The sequence below is a fragment of the Panthera leo genome, chromosome B1, assembly GCF_018350215.1.
Source record: "Panthera leo isolate Ple1 chromosome B1, P.leo_Ple1_pat1.1, whole genome shotgun sequence".
Classification (NCBI taxonomy): Eukaryota; Metazoa; Chordata; class Mammalia; order Carnivora; family Felidae; genus Panthera; species Panthera leo.
This window is the reverse complement of record NC_056682.1, coordinates 166,685,585-166,703,757: the sequence shown is the minus strand read 5'-3', so window position 1 is coordinate 166,703,757 and position 18,173 is coordinate 166,685,585.

Sequence of the window (18,173 nt, the reverse complement as noted above, 5' to 3'; positions counted from 1 at the left end):
TTAGTGATTCGTCTGGAGTAATAATAAAGAGCATTTAGACATTTAGATAGTTGAGCAGGGCAAATTTATAGCTATGAAACAAACACTTTCATGATGTACACATTTGAAATGTTTTATTTAGAACATGAATATTATACTTTTTAAAACAGTCAAAGAAAATATAAGAGGAAGCAGTTATGTGTACTATGATACAAGAATTGACCTAATCCTAGTCCACTTAAGTCTGATTGAAAAGAATAAAAGAAACTATAAAGAACAATATGTGGAATATACCAATAGAGATAGAAATGCATCTCTGGGAATAAAGAGTTTAGTTTTGTGTTTTTTTTTAAATCTTTTCTCTCTATCACTTTATAAAATCACACCCTCAAATGTAGAAGTTGTTGCTCTAAACTGAAATTGTCAAATGGCTATCATCAAGAATAAGATTTCTTATTTAAGCAATGAATCTAATAAGCTAAGGTTTGGTAATATGAAAGCACACAAAAAAATAGTTCACTTACAAAACAAATATCTCCTTTTACATGTGTCAATATTTTATTTTTTTCTTTCAGTGCCATCTGTATAACCTCTGCATTGCAGATGAAAACTCTGCCAAAGAACGATAATAGTAAACCTAATAAGTGCATACCCAAAAGTTAAGCTAGAAAGTGAAAGGTTTAATGTGTGATTATAAAAGGAAGAGGTAAAGAGTATTCTTGTAGATTTCAGAGCCGATAATTCAGCAGGCATCTTACAGCTTTGTTTATAATTACTTTATAAAATATTTCATCAAATTAACATTGTATAGTTAATTTCAAATTTCTTACCCTACATCCAAGGCTCTCCACTTTTACCTGTTATAAAAGTATCATTGTAGCCCAGGTGTGGGCTGTGAGATAAAGGCCAGAGAATAATTTGCAATTAGTATACTAGAAAGATAAAAGCTGATCTGGGGCTAAAAATGGGTAGGAATGCCAAGGACCCATTCCTCCACTGAAGCAATAATTGAGGTGGCAATTACTGTCAGAATCAATTTTATCAAAACTCTGGAATGTAGTAAAATATTGACAAAAGCCAGGGAATACTTATTAAAGATAGAAGGTGATAGATTTTGGCAAGATCATATTGGCATTTCATTTTCATGCCCACCATTCCCTATCTCCCATCTCAGAGGTGGCTATATGGATGATAGCCCATTTTCCTGGTATGTCAGGCTGGTGCCAGAGGGGAAAATAGGGACTTTGTCCTCAGTTAATTGTGCTCTGTGTTTTGAATGTCTGTCAGTGCCATGAGGGACCACCTCAGGGTCCTATATCATTCTTTTTACCTTGGAACTTGCTTAGGGTTAGAGTAACCTTCTAAGAGGAATTTGTCAAAATTACTTAAACAAAATATATTCACTACAAAGGCTGACGGGACCAATCTGTTATGCATAGGACAGTGTAACTTCCTATAGCCACAGAACCACATGGAACCAGGTGGATTGTAGAGTCATGGAGTGAGGAGTATGACCCTTGTCACAGATGGCATGTACCGAAGCAGGGTTTGACTCCTGGGGTGATGGAAGAGGAGGTTTGTAACAGTTGCCCATATGCGTTTGACACAATCAAGCCAAGCTACAAGTTTGCTAATTGAGTAGAGAAGCACAATAAGAATTAGATAGAAAAGTTACAGATTGGTGGAGACAAGAATGCTAAGAGCCTTAGATCACTTAGAAGATTTAAAATAGATACAAAGATTAGGTATTAGCATAAATGTGTAAATTAATGATTTGGTAGTGGCTGCATGGAGTCTTATATCAAGAAAGATCTGAAACCAAATAGGTATGAAGAAGGAATGATTGCCACGGTAGATTAATAATGACTAACTAAAGCATGGAGAGGGGTCTTTACTAAGAAGCAAGGTATGAATGCTACATATTTGATACACTTGACTTAGGACATTTGTTAAACAGATGCTTAACAGCAGATGTTAAACAGGTTTTCACTGTGTACAAAGTGCTGCAATGTGAGGCAGTGGAATATCAAAATCAAAAGTCATGGTCATTACCATGAAGAACTTAGGGTCTGGTATAAAAACATACACAAAAAGAAAGATTTACAACTACACGTGTCAGTTACTGAACAAGGTACAATTGGAATATCAATACAGAAACTACCAAAACCACTGAAGGGAGGAAAAGTTAGCTTCATAGAACGAGTGTCATTTAAAAGAATACATGAGCACAAATTAGACATTATTAATACATTTCCCTGAAAATTTGAAATGGATTTTATTTTGTGCAAGTGAACCCAAAGCTTTATAAATATATAAGTAGTATAAAAGCACATTTTACCAACCTAGATAAAATACTTTACATCAACAAAGAATTATATACTCTTATTAAAATTTAGAAAATTCAGGTTTTTAAATAATTCTAAGTTTAAAATTTAAAAACTTGGATGTAGAAACAGTATACAATAAAACAAAAATAATATTTAAATTATTTTTTTGAATTTTAATTTTGTTATATATTCTTCAGGTATTTTATTATGAGAGCAAAATATTATTAAAATGTTTGTATACATTTTATTTATGCACAAATTTGTATATGTCTCTGGTTAACTTCTTTGAAAAAGAAATAACAAAATTCTACGGACCTTATGAAGACGGTGGACAAAATTACATTCCGTCTGGAGAGATGTTACAATTTTTGGCCATGACCCAAATTCACAGAAATTGATTATCATTAAAGCCATCACTGTTACATGTTTTGAACTATAAGATTATGTCATATTGTTTCACTTGGCACTTATCAATTAATAGTGTGATTAAATAGCTTACATATGTTTATGTGCCTTTCATAGTTTTTTTATGAATATTGTTTTATGTACTCTACACCATTTTATATTTGAAGGAGTTTTGTTATTCGTTTTAAAGAGATTTTAAAATCGAAAAAGCAACATGGATTCTTCTTTTTTTAAAATGTAGGACTGCAGGGGCGCATGGGTGGCTCAGTCGGCTAAGCGTCAGACTTCGGCTCAGGTCATGATCTCACGGTCCGTGAGTTTGAGCCCCGCGTCGGGCTCTGTGCTGACAGCTCAGAGCCTGGAGCCTGTTTCAGATTCTGTGTCTCCCTCTCTCTTACCTTCCCCCGTTCATGCTCTGTCTCTCTCTGTCTCAAAAATAAATAAACATTAAAAGACATTAAAAAAATAAAATAAAATAAAATAAAATAAAATAAAATAAAATGCAGGGCTGCAAAAAATTCTAAGAAAACACTATAAAATAAGCAAAGTAATTCACGGTAAACTTACATATAATTTTATCCGAAAAAAATGGTTTCATAATAGCAATTAGTCAAAGACTTTGGAGCTGCATTTAATACAAAAATGTTCACAGTTCAAAACATATCAAACCTAAAAGATAACATTAAAGAAATGTCCAAGGAACTTCAAACCAAATTCACATTTACCCTCTTTTTTGTTTTGTTTTATCACAATTCTCTGCTATGTTCAAGACCACCGGAATTCTGCAGCAATAACAGTTTTAAAACCTGCACAAAGCAAAAGTTCAACATGGCAGCCCTACAGAGAAACTGTCTTGAAAGTGAAAACATTTGGTTATTTTCCTAAGAAATGAAGGGATAACACAAGGTCTGTCAGACTACACAGCAGGGGGGATGCCTGGTACAAAGTCAGACAAGACAGATTTGCCATGGCGAAAGAAAAACAGAGGAACAGTTATTACTTCAATTATGGTCTGGAAGCTGGAGTGGAAAGAATAGAAGCAAGCACAGAGCAAGCGACACAACCTTCCAAGTAAAGCTCCAGTGGCATAGCTGGAATCCTTTTCTCCTCTCACTGCTGACAGATGGAGGGGGCTATGATGGCCACAGGAGCCAAAAGATCCAAGAGGTTTTAGTTTGTTTAACTTCTAAGCTTTTTACTTTTTGTGAGTCTTTGGGGTTATAAATAATTTGCTTGTTTTATTCTTTGCTAATTTCTCTTCTTTCTCCACTTTCTCCACGTTGTCAGGCAAACAGGTTAAAAAAAAATCTTTCACAAAAATACAATTGTTTGTGAAAACACTTGTTTAATTGTAACATCTCTTTTAGATTATACACTGTGACTTCTTTCATACTCTACCTCCAGTACCTAACAAAGTGTCTGTCACAGAATAGAATTTCAATAGTATTCACCTAATACATGAATAAATGAATCTGAATTGTTATTGCCCATGGTAGTGTGGGAAACTTTTCAAAATGAGTAGTATATACATTATACTGAAGGGCTTCATCCCTTCTCTCGTTGATATTTTCTTCTAAGTAGGTAATGTTATTAATAACATGTTCTGGTAACTTTCTTCAACTGGTGATATTTCAACTGGACATTTTCAGCAACTATACATTTCAATTTGCTTGAGAATATATTTTGGAGAAAATAGCAAAATCTGTTCTAGTAGGAACAAATTACTTTTAAAAATGTTAAACTGAGTGGTGCCTGGGTGTCTCAGTTGGTTGGGCATCTGACTTCGGCTCAGGTCATGATCTCATGGTCTGTAAGTTCGAGACCCATGTCGGGCTCTGTGCTGACAGCTCAGAGCCCGGAGCCTGCGTCACATTCTGTGTCTCCCTCCCTCTCACTCTGCCCCTCCCCCACTTGCACTTGTCTCTCTCACTCCTCTCTCTCAAAAATAAATAAACATTAAAAATATTTAAAAATCGGGGTTCCAAGTGGCTCAGTCAGTTAAGCATCCAACTTCAGCTCAGGTCCTAATGTCACACTTCGTGGGTTTGAGCCCTACCTTGGGCTCTGTGCTGACAGCTGACAGCCTGGAGCCTGTCTCGGATTTCATCTCTCCCCCTTTCTCTGTCCCTCCCCTACTTGCAGGCTGCCTCTCTCTCTCTCTCTCTCTCTCTCTCTCAAAAATAAATAAACATCAAAAATAATTTTAAATAAATAAATAAATATATATATATATATATAAAATAAAATAAAAACCACAACTGATCTGTAAGTGATTTTACATCCCTATATAGTGGAGATAATATAGAGCAAATATTGATAACTGATTTTCATTCAAATACAATATTAATATGAAGGAAAAATTAATACTAAAATATTTTTATTTTAAATTGATTGATAGAGGCATGTTCTAATTTCACACTATGTAGTCTTTTCCTTAAGAACAACATTCTTTGCTTTATGACATAGACCCAAATGATTCCTCCTTTTTTTTTTATTGTTCATTATGGAGTAGTATATCAGAAATTGATAGGTGAAAGTCTGATTCAGAAATATATGGTGTCCAAGTACTCTGAAATCCCTCACTAACTTAAATATATGTTAAATCCTGCAGTCATCAAACTAATTTTACATTCAGTGTTTACCAGAAAAGAATGGGGGTTCAATTTTTTTTATGCTCCAGTTAGATATTGTTTACTCAAATAGTGATTTTGACAATCCTTTGTCTTTCAGTTTTTGTTCTGGTATGCAAGAAACTGAAAAATTGCTACTCTATCCTAACAAGAAGTAAAAAAGCAGTTTAGCTGAAAAATCACTAACTCTTCTTAGATTGAAAGAGTAGTAATGTCAGAGGACAAACCATTTGCCCCAAAATTGAGCCAACCAGGTGAGTATAAGGAATCACTCACTCCTTACTAGAGCAGAAACCTCTGTAGAAATCAGTGACAGGGTAGGAAAATCTACACAGTAATTGACAGACTGCTGGAGGCTAGGTGTGGACAGATCTTAGAGTTACAAAATTCAAAGGAACTCAGTTACTAGTGGATCTCCACACTTTTGTGAGTTTTATTTTCAGAAGCTAGACCGAATTATCACATGAAGTATTGGAGAAAATCCCCTTGTGCCAGAGTTTACTTGACCTAGGAAAGAAAAGTACACAATTTAAGCCAGCTCTAGCCTTCCAAATAGGAGAAGGAAAATACCCAATTCCAGCTTCCTTTAGCCATCCACTTCCATCTGAGAGAGGATAAGAAAATAAATGCTTGTGAAGTTTACAGTCCAGAGACATAGGCTCACTGAGAGACCGAGACTGAATCATAGCACTATGGAATGTTTTACCTCCCCCCACCCAAGCACCTCACCACCACATTACTAAAGGTCTATATTTACAGTAGTTCCTTTTACACAGTACATCATATATAACTATTAAGAGAAAAAATTACAAGGCACACTGAATTACAAGGCAAAAAACACAATTTAAAGATACAAAGAAAGGATTAGAACCAGGCATGACAGTAATACTGGAATTATAAGACAGGGTTTTAAAACTATGATTAATATTTTAAGCATTTTAATGGATAGACAGTACGAAAAAGCAGACAGACAATGTAAACAGAGAGATGGAAATTCTAGGAAAGAATCTAAAGAAAATGCTAGAGATCAAAAACTCTGTAACATAATTACTGAGTGCTTTAATGGGTTTATCAGTAGACTCAACATAGCTCAGGAAATAATCTCTGAGTTTGAGGATATTTGAATAGAAACTTCCAAAACTGAGAAGCAAAGTGAACTATGATTAAACAAACAAAACCAGAACAGAATATAAAAGAACTGTGGGACAACTGCAAAAGATGTAACATATGTGTAATGAGAATAACAGAAGGAGAAGAGAGAACAGAACAGAAGAAATATTTGAAATGATAATGACTGAGAATTTCCCCAAATTAATGTCAGACACCAAGCCACAAGTCTGTGATACTCAGCAAACACCAAGCAGGATAAATGCCACAAAAACTTACATGTAGACATATGATATTTAAAGCACAGAAAGTGAAAAAAAAACAAAAAAAGAAGTTTGTTGGAAGAAGTCAGAGTAAACATTTTACTTATAAATGAAAAAAGGGTAAGAATTATACCGAATCTTTCCAAAGCCACCAAAACAGAGACTAGGATGACATATTTAGCATTGAGAGAAAAAAAAATAATGCCAATCTAGAATTTTATACCCCCGTGAAATTATCCTTCAGAAGTGAAGGAAAAATGAAGACTTGCTCAAGCAAACAAAAGTTGAGAGAATGTGTTGCCAATGGAATTGCTTTGCAGGAATTATTAAAAGAAGCTCTTCAGAGGGGCACCTGGGTGGCTCAGTCAGTTGAGCATCCGACTTCAGCTCAGGTCATGATCACTCAGTCTGTGAGTTTGAGCCCCGCATCAGGCTCTGTGCTGACAGCTCAGAGCCTGAGCCTGCTTCGGATTCTGTGTCTCCTTCTCTCTCTGCCGCTCCCCAACTCATGCTCTGTCTCTCTCTGTCAAAAAAAACATTAAACAATTTTTTTTAAAAGTTCTTTAGAGAGAAGGAAAATGATAAAGGTCAGAAACACAGATCTATATAAAGAAAGAACATAGGAAAAGGAAGAAATGAATGTAGGACATCACTTTCTTTTTTGTATTCTTAATTGACCAAAGAGAAGAACAACAATGTATTCAGTAATGTATGGTTGTAGGTGATAGAAATGAATGACAGCAATGATTCAAAGGACTGAAGAAAAAAAATGGATTATTTGGTTATTATGAGGTACTTACCTGTGAAGTGACCTAATGTTATTTTCAAGTGTACTTGTATTATTTGTAAGTGTATATTACAAACTCTAGGGTAACCACTAAAAACAGCTTTTAAAAAGGAATATAACTATAATGGTAACAATATAGAATTATACAAAATAGTCTATTAAAACCAAAATGCCAGAAAAGTAGTGGAAGACTATCTGATAGAAATAATAACAAGAAATAGAAACAACGAATTTGGATAAAAAATAGAAAATGTTAACAAATAAGGTAATATTAATCCAAGTATATCGATAATCACTTTGAATGTCAATGGTTTGAATGTACCAAGTAAAACACAGAGATTGCCATAGTGTATGAAAAACAAGACCCAACTATAGATCACTTATAAGAAACCCATATTAAATATAAATACATATATGAATTTAAATTAAATGAATAGAGAAAAATGTCTCATGCTAACACTGATCAAATGAAAACAGGAATAGGGGTGCCTGCTTGGCTTCAAGTATCTGACTCTTGATTTTGGCTCAGGTCATGATCTCATGGTTTGTAAGATTGAGCATCAGGCTTTGCACTGAGAGTGCAGAGCCTGCTTGGTATTTTCTCTCTCCCTCTCTTTCTGTCTCTGCCCCACTTGCACGTGCTCACTCTCTCTCTCTAAAAATAAATAAATAAACATTTTTTTTAAAGAAAGGAGGAATAGCTATAAAAATGTCAAACAAAGCAGACTTCAAAGCAAGAAATGGTATCAGTGATAAAGAGGGGCATATGACACATAATGATAAAAAAGGCATAATAACTCTTAGCATGTATGTACCTAACCAAGTGTCAAAATGCACGAACTAAAAAACTGATAAAATTGTAAGGAGAAATAAATAAATTCATATTATGTTTGGAGGCTTCAACATCCTTATTTCAGAAATGGACAGATCCAGTCGGCAGAAAGAAACTCAGTAAGAATATAGTTGAACTCAATAAAACCATTAATTAATTGAATATAATTAACATCTATAGAGGAGGCAAAAGTAGAATAGCAGAATATACATTTTTCTCAAGCTTACATGGAACATTCATCAAGCTAAACCACATTCTGAGCCATAAAACATACCTTAATAACTTTAAAAGAATGGAAATTGTGATGCCTGGGTGTCTCAGTCGGTTAAGCCTCTGACTTTGGCTCAGGGTCATGATCTGGTTCATGAGTTCAAGGCCCACATTGGGCTCTGTGCTGATAGCTCAGAGGCTGGAACCTGCTTCAGATTCTGTGTCTCCCCCTCTGTGCTCCTCCCCCACTCATGCTCACTCTCTGTCTGCCTGGCTCTCTCTCTCTCAAAAATAAATAAACATTTAAAAATTAAAAACAAGTAAATGAATAAAAGAATAAAAGTCAAATAACGTCTTTCTTGGACCATAATGGAATTACACTAGAAATCAATAGAAGAAAGATATCTGGAAAATCCCCAAATACTTGGAGATTAAGCAAAACACTTCTAAATAGCATATGGGTCAAAGAAGAAATCTCAAGAGAAATTTAAAAATATTTTGAACTAAAGTGAACCTAGGTGGCATCCGATTTTGGCTCAGGTCATGATCTTGTGGGGCATGAATCAGCATCAGGTTCTGTGCTGGCAGCTCAGAGCCCGGAGCTTGCTTCAAATTCCGTGTCTCATTTTTTCTCTCTCTGCCCCTCTTCCACTTATTCTCTCTCTCTCAAAAATAAATAAACATTAAAAAATATATTTTGAACTAAATGAAAATGGAAGAACAACTCAACAAATTTGTGGAATGTAGTAAAGCAGTGTTTAAAGGGAAATTTATAGCATTGAATACATGTTAGAAAAGAAGAAGTATCAAAAGTCAAGTATTTAAGGGGTGACTGGGTGACTCAGTTGATTAAGCATCCAACTTCGGCTCAGGTCATGATCTTACTGTTCACGGTTTAAGTCCCACATCGGACTCTGTGCTGACAGCTCAGAGTCTGGATGGAGCTGCTTCAGATTCTGTGCTCCCTCTCTCTCTGTTCCTCCCCTGCTGTCACTGTCCCTTTCTTAAAAATAAATAAACATTAAAAAAACTGTTTTTAGGGGCGCCTGGGTGGCTCAGTTGGTTAAGCGTCCGACTTCGGCTCAGGTCATGATCTCACAGTCCGTGAGTTCGAGCCCCGCGTCGGGCTCTGTGCTGACAGCTCATAGCTTGGAGCCCATTTCGGATTCTGTGTCTCCCTCTCTCTCTGCCCCTCCCTGTTCATGCTCTGTCTCTCTCTGTCTCAAAAATAAATAAATGTTAAAAAAAATTTAAAAAAACCTGTTTTTTAAGTAATAAAAAAATTAAGTATTTAAGCTTCCACCTTACAAAACTAAAAAAAGAATACCAAATTGAATCCAGAGTAAGCAAGAGAAAAGAAATAACAAAAATTAGACCAAAAATCAATGACCTTGAAAACAGCAAATCAGAGAAAAAAAATCAACGAAACCAAAATTGGTCTCTGAAAAGATCAACAAAATTAATAAGCTTCTAGTCTTGTTTAAGAAAAAAAGAGGACACTAAATACCAATATCAGAAATGTAAGAGGTGACATCACTAGAGAACCCATGGACACTAAAAGCAAAATAAAGGAATATGATGATCAACTCTATGCCCACAAATTTGACAACCTAGTTGAAGTGGACTAATTCCTTGAGAAACACAATCTGCTAAAATTCAAAAGAAAAAATAGACAACATGAAAGGATTGCTTGCATTAAATTATATTGAATCAACACTAACCCTCCAAAATATAAATCACCAAGTCCAAATGGGTTCACTGGTGAATTCTACCAAGCATTTAAAGAAGAAAATATACCAATCCCCTACAAACTCTTTTACAAGTTTGAAGCAGTGGGAATACTTCCTAACACATTTTATGAGACCAGCAATATCCTAATACAAACCAGATAAAGATATTACAAGGAAAGAAAGTTACAGACCAACACCTCTCACAAACACAGATTCAAATTTTTTCAACAGAATTTTAACAAATAGAATGTAACAGTGTAAAAATAATTACACACCATGACCAAATGGAATTTAAGATATATGAAGCTGATTCAACATATGAAAATCAATTAGAGTAACCCATCACATCAACTATCTTAAGGAAAAAAATAAAAACAAAAACACTCATTCATAGTAAAAATTCAGTAAACTAGACATAAAGGGAAATTTCCTCAACTTAATAAGGAATGCTTACAAAAACTTGAACTTAACAACCTACTTAAAGATGAGAAACTAGAAGCTTTCTCACTAAACTTTCCCTCATTTTCCCACTAAGAAGACAAGGAACACATATCCCCCCCCTCACAGCTCTTTTTAAATATCATACTATAATTCCTAGTTAATGAAGTAAGACTAGATAGAAAAGGAAATTAAATGGAAGAAATAAAAATTACTGATCAGGAAGAAAGAAATTGTCCTTTTTCACAGATAACATGATTATCTATGTAATTTTTTTTTAAATCAACAAAAAACTCCTGGAACTTAAAAAGGATTATAGAAAGTTTTCAGTATACAGTTTTCAGTATACAAAATTAATATACAAAAGTCATTTGCTTTCCTATACACCAACAATGAAGAAGTGGAATTTGAAATAAAAAAACCACAATTCCATTTTTAATAGCACCCTAAGAATGAAAACTTAGATATAAATCCAACAAAATAAGTATAGGATCTACATGAGCAAAACTGTAAAGTTCTGATGAATGAAATGAAAGAAAAACCAAATAAATGGAAAGATAGTCCATGTTTATAGATATGGAGATTCAATATTGTCAGGATGTCAGTTTTTTCCCAAAATTACCTATAGAGTCCCAATCAAAATCTCATTAAGATTTATGTCGATATCAACAAAATAATTCTAAACTTGATGTGGAAAAACAAAAGACCCAGAATAGCCAACACAATATTGAAGAAGAATAAAGTTGGAGGACTGACACTACCTGACCTCAAAATTTACTATAAAGCTACAGCTATCAGGACAGTATGGTATGGATGAAAGAATAGAAAAATAGATCACTAGAACAGAAGACAACCCAGAAATAAACCCACATAAATGGATTGACAAAGGAGAAAAGGCAATACAATGGAGCAAAGATAATCTTTCAACAAATGGTGCTGAAAAAATAGGACATCTGCGCATGCGCGCGCGCGCGCGCGAACACACACACACACACACACACACACACACACACACACATAAAAAGAATCTAGACACAGAAATCACACCAGTCACTAAAAATAACTCAAAATGGACCACAGACCTCCATGTAAAACGTGATCCTATAAAACCAGAAAATTACATTACAAAATTTTAGATGACCTTGGATTTGATGATGGCTTTTTCTTTTTTCTTTTCTTTTTAATTTTTTAAAGTTTCTTTTTATTTATTTTGAGAGAGAGAGAGCAGGGAAGGGGCAGAGAGAGAGGGAGACAGAATCCCAAGCAGGCTCTGTAACTCAGTGAAGAGCCCATTGTGGGGCTCAAACTCACAAACCATGAGATCATGACTGAGCCAAAGTCAAGAGTCAAACGTTTAACCAACTGAGCCCTCAGGCATCCCTAATGATGACTTTTTTAGATGCAGCACCAAAAGTATCTTCCAGGAAAGAAAGAATTGATAAACTGCACATCTTTAGAATTAAAAATTTCTGCTATTGAACGACACTGTCAATAGAATGGAACAAGAAGCAACAGACCGTGAGAAAATGTAAATGACAAATCTGATGAAGGGTTCTAAATAAAATATATGAAGGACACTTAAAATTTAATAAAAGGAAAATGAAAAACCCAATTAGGTCAAAGACCTTAACAAACAGCTCACCAAAGATATATAGATGGAAAATAAGCACTGAAAGTATTTCACCACCATATGGCATCAGTGTTGTGAAATCAAAACAACGAGTTGCCACTATCCACCAATTACAATGGCCAACATCCAAATACTGACCATACCAAATGCTTATGAGGATGTGAAGCAACAGAAGCTCTTACTCATTGCTGATGAGAATGCAAAATGGTAGAGACACTGTAAGCCAGTTTGGTGGTTTCTTACAAAATTAAATGTGTTAAATGTTCTTACAATCTGCTCCAGCAATCATGCTCCTGGGTATTTATTTAGTATTTACTATTTGGTATCGAAAACTTATATCCATACAAAACCCCACATGGATCTTTACAGCAGCTTTTTTCGTAACTGCCAAAACTTGGAAGTGACTAAAGTGCTCTTCATTAGATTAATGGATAAATAAACTGGTAAATAAACTACATTCAGACAATGGAATATTATTGAGCACTAGAAAGAAATGAGCTATCTAGCCATGAAAAAAAAAAAACATGGAGGAAACATAAATGCATATTACTTAGTGAAAGAAGCCAGTCTGAAAAGCCTACATACTATATAATTCCACTATATGACATTCTGAAAGAGACAAAAACATGATGAATAAAATCTTTGGGGCTAGGCGGGTGAGAGGGATGAATAAATAAAGCGCAGAGAATTTTTAGAGCAGTGAAAGTACATGGTAGACACATGTCAGTATACATTTGTCCAAACCCATAGAGTCTATCATATCATGCATGAACCCTAATATAAACTATGGACTTTGTGTGAAATGTCAGTATAGGTTCACCAGGTGTACGATCTGGTGTAACAAGTTGATTGTCAGGGAGGCTGTGAGTGTAGAGGGGGCAGGGAGTATATAGGAACTCTCTGTACTCCTACCTAATATTGGTGTAAGCCTAAAACTGCTCTGAATGTAGTCTATTACAAAAATTAGTGTGTTTAAAATTCTCTTGGGAATCTGTTAAGTACATACCCAGAGATTCTGATTTGGTAGACCTCAATACAGTCAGAAATTTATATTTTAAACAAGTACCCTATTAATTCTGATAAAGGATTTCTGGTAAGCACTCATTGAAAAAAGCAGATTTTAGAATTTTTTAAAATATCCATAACTGCATTTGTTAAATCTTTTATACCACTTTTTCTTATGACGTAAACAAGTGTGCAAATTTCAATTAATTATTGGAAGACTTGTAACCAGGAAAGGAAAACAAATTGGTCATCCTATGCTATTTTTCACACATATTTTTTTTCAAAAAGATTATCTCTAGCATATGTGAAGAAATAGGACAATTTTAAAATAACGTAATTAAATATTTTTTAATTAAAGGGCATTCAAACTTATAGTTGTGAATAATGTATCTACCAAATACTGCATTACTGTAGGAACTGCAGCTGTTAATTTGGTCTCATTAGCAAAATCTCTGCCAGTGCAGATTATCTTTAACAGATTCAATTTTTTCAACTCTGTTTTTTTTAAACTCTGAAACCAAGAATAACTGATATCTTTTGAGTAAGATTCTTCTTCAGTGATATGAAGCTCTCATTCATAAAGCAAGTGATTGCTTCCTACCAGAGAAATAATACCAATAACAGGAGTTGTAATTTGTACCCCCATTTAAGAAACTCCAGGAGCTGAAATATGTGTAGCCTTTCTGGATCTCACATTTAGAATGATAGATAATACAGGGAAGAGTCACAGAAATGCATTTCTCTAAGGATTTGGAGATTTTATATTGTACCCCTTTACTTTGTTATAATCCTTTGTGTATAAATATCACTACTATATATTTTATTATTCAAACTCCTGATATCCTGATTTCTTTCATGGATGAGTACAATTCTTGGTGATTTACTTGGTTCTTTTTTTAGGAAGGCATTATTGTAGTTTGTTGAAAAGTTAATATATGTGAGTGACTTACACCTATGCTACAATTGTACCTATACTGTGTGTGTGCAGGCATATGTGCATGTGTGTTAACATTTAGGATTTATTTTCCTCCGTAGATTTTTATGTGTAAATTCTCATTTAAAAGTAGGCAAAATTTTTTTTTTAAAAAATGGGGTGCCTGGGTGGCTCAGTCGGTTGAGCATCCGACTTCGGCTCAGGTCATGATCTAGAGGTTCGTGAGTTCGAGTTCCGTGTCGGGCCCTGTGCTGACAGCTCGGCACCTGGAGCCTGCTTTGGATTCTGTGTCTCCCTCTCTCTGCCCCTTCCCCGCTCATTCTCTGTCTCTCTCTGTCTCTCAAAAATGAATAAATGTCAAAAAAGAAATTTAAAAATAGGCTAGGACACCATACATGCTGTCTTGCATTGTGATTTTTGCACCTGTTTTATAATCAGAAAACAAATAAATTTGTTTTTTTTATTGAAGTAGAGTTAACAAACAATGTTATATTATTTTCACGTGTACAACTTAGTGATTTTACATACATTACAAAATGCCTACCATGAAATGTGTAGTTACCATTTATCACCATATAAAGTTATTACAATATTAGTGGATATAATTGACTATATTCTAACTGTACTTTTTAGCTCCATGTTTTCTTTATTTTATAACTGGAAATCTCTACCTCTTAATCACCCTCACCTATAGGAACTCTACTATTTATTAGATTAATGGGCAAGTAATTTCCCTACTGAGTCTTAATTACACCATCTGAAAAAGAGGAATGATAATAATCACCTTTCAGGAATACTACGAATAATACAGGTAGTGTACATAAATGCTTAACCACAGTAAACGTGCATAATACATCATTATTATTTACATTAATGTTTATATCACTGTTCCCAAACAATATAATAAAATACGCACATTTTAAATTTTTTATAGCTTGAAAACAGTAAAGAATGAAAATCAAACATTATCACAAAATACTTTACTATGAAACAGGAAGTACATTGATGGTTTTTCATATTTTTAACATTAATAAGCATTGTGTGACCTTACCACTTTAGTATCAGCATGAATGTATGAATGTGTTGTGCAACTCTGACTTTAAAAATTATTCAGTTTCTTGGGGCGCCTGGGTGGCTCAGTTGGTTAAGCGTCCGACTTCGACTCAGGTCATGATCTCGCGGTCTGTGAGTTCAAGCCCCGCATCGGGCTCTGTGCTGACAGCTCAGAGCCTGGAGCCTGTTTCAGATTCTGTGTCTCCCTCTCTCTCTGACCCTCCCCCATTCATGTTCTGTCTCTCTCTGTCTCAAAAATAAATAAACATTAAAAAAAATTATTCAGTTTCTTTTCACTCAGTGGCACAAGGTTATTTGTTTTGCTTATGATGCCTGATACAAAATGCTTATTAGCAGCATGTGCCAAGTTTGATATTCCTGATATGCACTGTGAATTATGTAGTCATAGCAATAACATATTGATGTAAAAGTAATGTAATAATTGCCTGTAAATAACTTATGACTGGTTTGTGTCAGTCAACATTCAGATTGATGTCAAAATGAGGAAATACTACAATTATCAAACATCATTAACTTCAGATATTTTATTAAAATTACGGGGTTAATTTTTGTATTCTATTTAAAGGCTGCCATCACCAGTTAATGCCCATTATGTTGAGAAAATGATTATTTATGTCTTCACATGGGTCAAGAGGTATAACTCCTTTAGCATGAATTTAAAAAAAAAGAGAAATCAAAACTGGTGAAGAAAAAGGAATGAGTAAGAAATGGTAGCACATGCATTGTAGACAAAATAATATTCAACTGTTGAATAATAACAAACAACCTTCCACTGTAATTACATTTCAGGAGGGGCTTCCATTAAAACTAACAGTTGATTCTATGCTTAAAGGTCTCAGATGTTGCTATTTTACTGCTTCAGCCCTTGCATCATATTTTTAAAGCTAAAGTCTGAATGGCTGACATAAACAACTTAAACGATTATAAAATGCTCATTATTCAATGCTTTCTGTAACCAATTATTAATTAATACATTAATACTTAAGTACAGTTTGTTCTATAATTTTATTTCATACCATTTTTAACAATTTGAAAAAAATTTCAAGTTCTTCTCTCTCAATGAAAATGACTTTAATATATGTGGCAGCAAAGAGATGCACTGCTCTGGCTTCCTTTTCCTTCAAGGAAACTCCTGCCATTAAGGTGCAAATGGTGTAATTAGCTGACAGACTCCATCTGTTAGTACCTTCAGGCCCCTTTTCCTTTCCTGCTTTCAAGCTGAGGCTGTACTCTCTCCAGGCACCCCCCACCCCATGACTGAGCATGGGTCTGACAATTGCTGTCCAATGTAGGGCTCTTCTAATGGGCAATCTGCTCCAGAGCTCCCTGCCGGGTTATCTGGGATTATGGCAAAATTGCACCATAGATTGAACATTCCTCTGCCCAATCCTCTTTTCTCCCTCTTCCCTTTTAAAGGCATCAGGTTCACATGGCAATCTGAATACTTTCAGTCATTAACCATCCCTCCCCCACTCCTTTTTTTGGTTTTTTTTTTTTTTTTTTTTTTGTTTAATTTTATTTTAGAGAGAGAGAGCGTGAGCAGGGGAGAAGGGCAGAGAGAGAGAGATTCTTAGACTTCAGGCTCAGAGTGGAGCCAACATGGGATTTAATCCCACGACCTGAGATCATGACCTGAGCTGATATCAAGAGTCAGATCCTCAAATGACTGAGCCACACAGGCATCGCTCCCACATTCCCTTTTTCTTTTAAAAATACAGGCCTTATGGGCGCCTGGGTGGCTCAGTCGGTTAAGCGTCTGACTTCAGCTCAGGACAAGATCTCTCGGTTCCTGGGGTGGTGCCCTGTGTCAGGCTCTGTGCTGACAGCTTAGAGCCTGGAACCTGCTTAGGATTCTGTGTCTCCCTCTCTCTCTGCCCCTGCCCCGATTGCGCTCTGACTCCCTCTCTCTCTAAAATAAGTAAACATTAAAAAAAAAAGTATAGGTTTTATTCTCAAAATAAATCCTACTCTTCTAACTTTTCTAACTCTTCTCTAACTTTTCTACTCTTCCTACTTTTCTAACTCTTCTGTGTTTCCTCCAGGAGGATACTGACATAACATATGTTTCTCAAATGCAATTTATTTTTTAAGGCTGTTATTTAAATTCCAGTTAGTTAACATACAGTGTAATATTAGGTTCAGGACTCAACACTTCCATACAACACCCAGTGTTCATCACAGCAAGTGCCCTCCTTAATCCCCATCACCTATTTTGCCCATCCCCCCACCCAGCTCCCCTCTGGTAACCATCAGTTTGTTCTGTATAAGTTAAGAGTCTGTTTCTTCTGGGGTTTTTTCCCTTTGCTTCTTAAATTTCATTTCTTAAATTCCACATATGAGTGAAATCATATGGTATTTGTCTTTCTCTGACTTTTTTCATTTAGCAAAATACTCTCTAGTTCCATCCATGTTGGTGCTAAGTGAAATAAGTACAATCTATTTTATATATATTTATTAATTTTATTCTCTAATAGGTTTAGCAAACTTTATTTACAAGTTCTAAATAGATCATAAGATTACAGAAAATGTCCCAACAAATTGATAGAAAAATTCTTATCCCTTCTTTCTTTCTTTATTTTAGAATGTAAACATAGAAAGTGGTTGTCTTAGTTGATTAGGGTTGCTATAACAAATGAACAGAAACTCGTGGCTTGTAAACAGTAAAAATTTATTTCTCACAGCCAAGTTCAAGGTGCTAGTAGATTCAGTGTCTGTGAAGGCCCACATCCTGGTTCATAGACAACTGTCTTTTCACTGTGTCCTCATATGGTGGGTGGAAGGGCAAGGGAGCTCTCTGGGGTCTTTTTCACAAAAGTACTAAT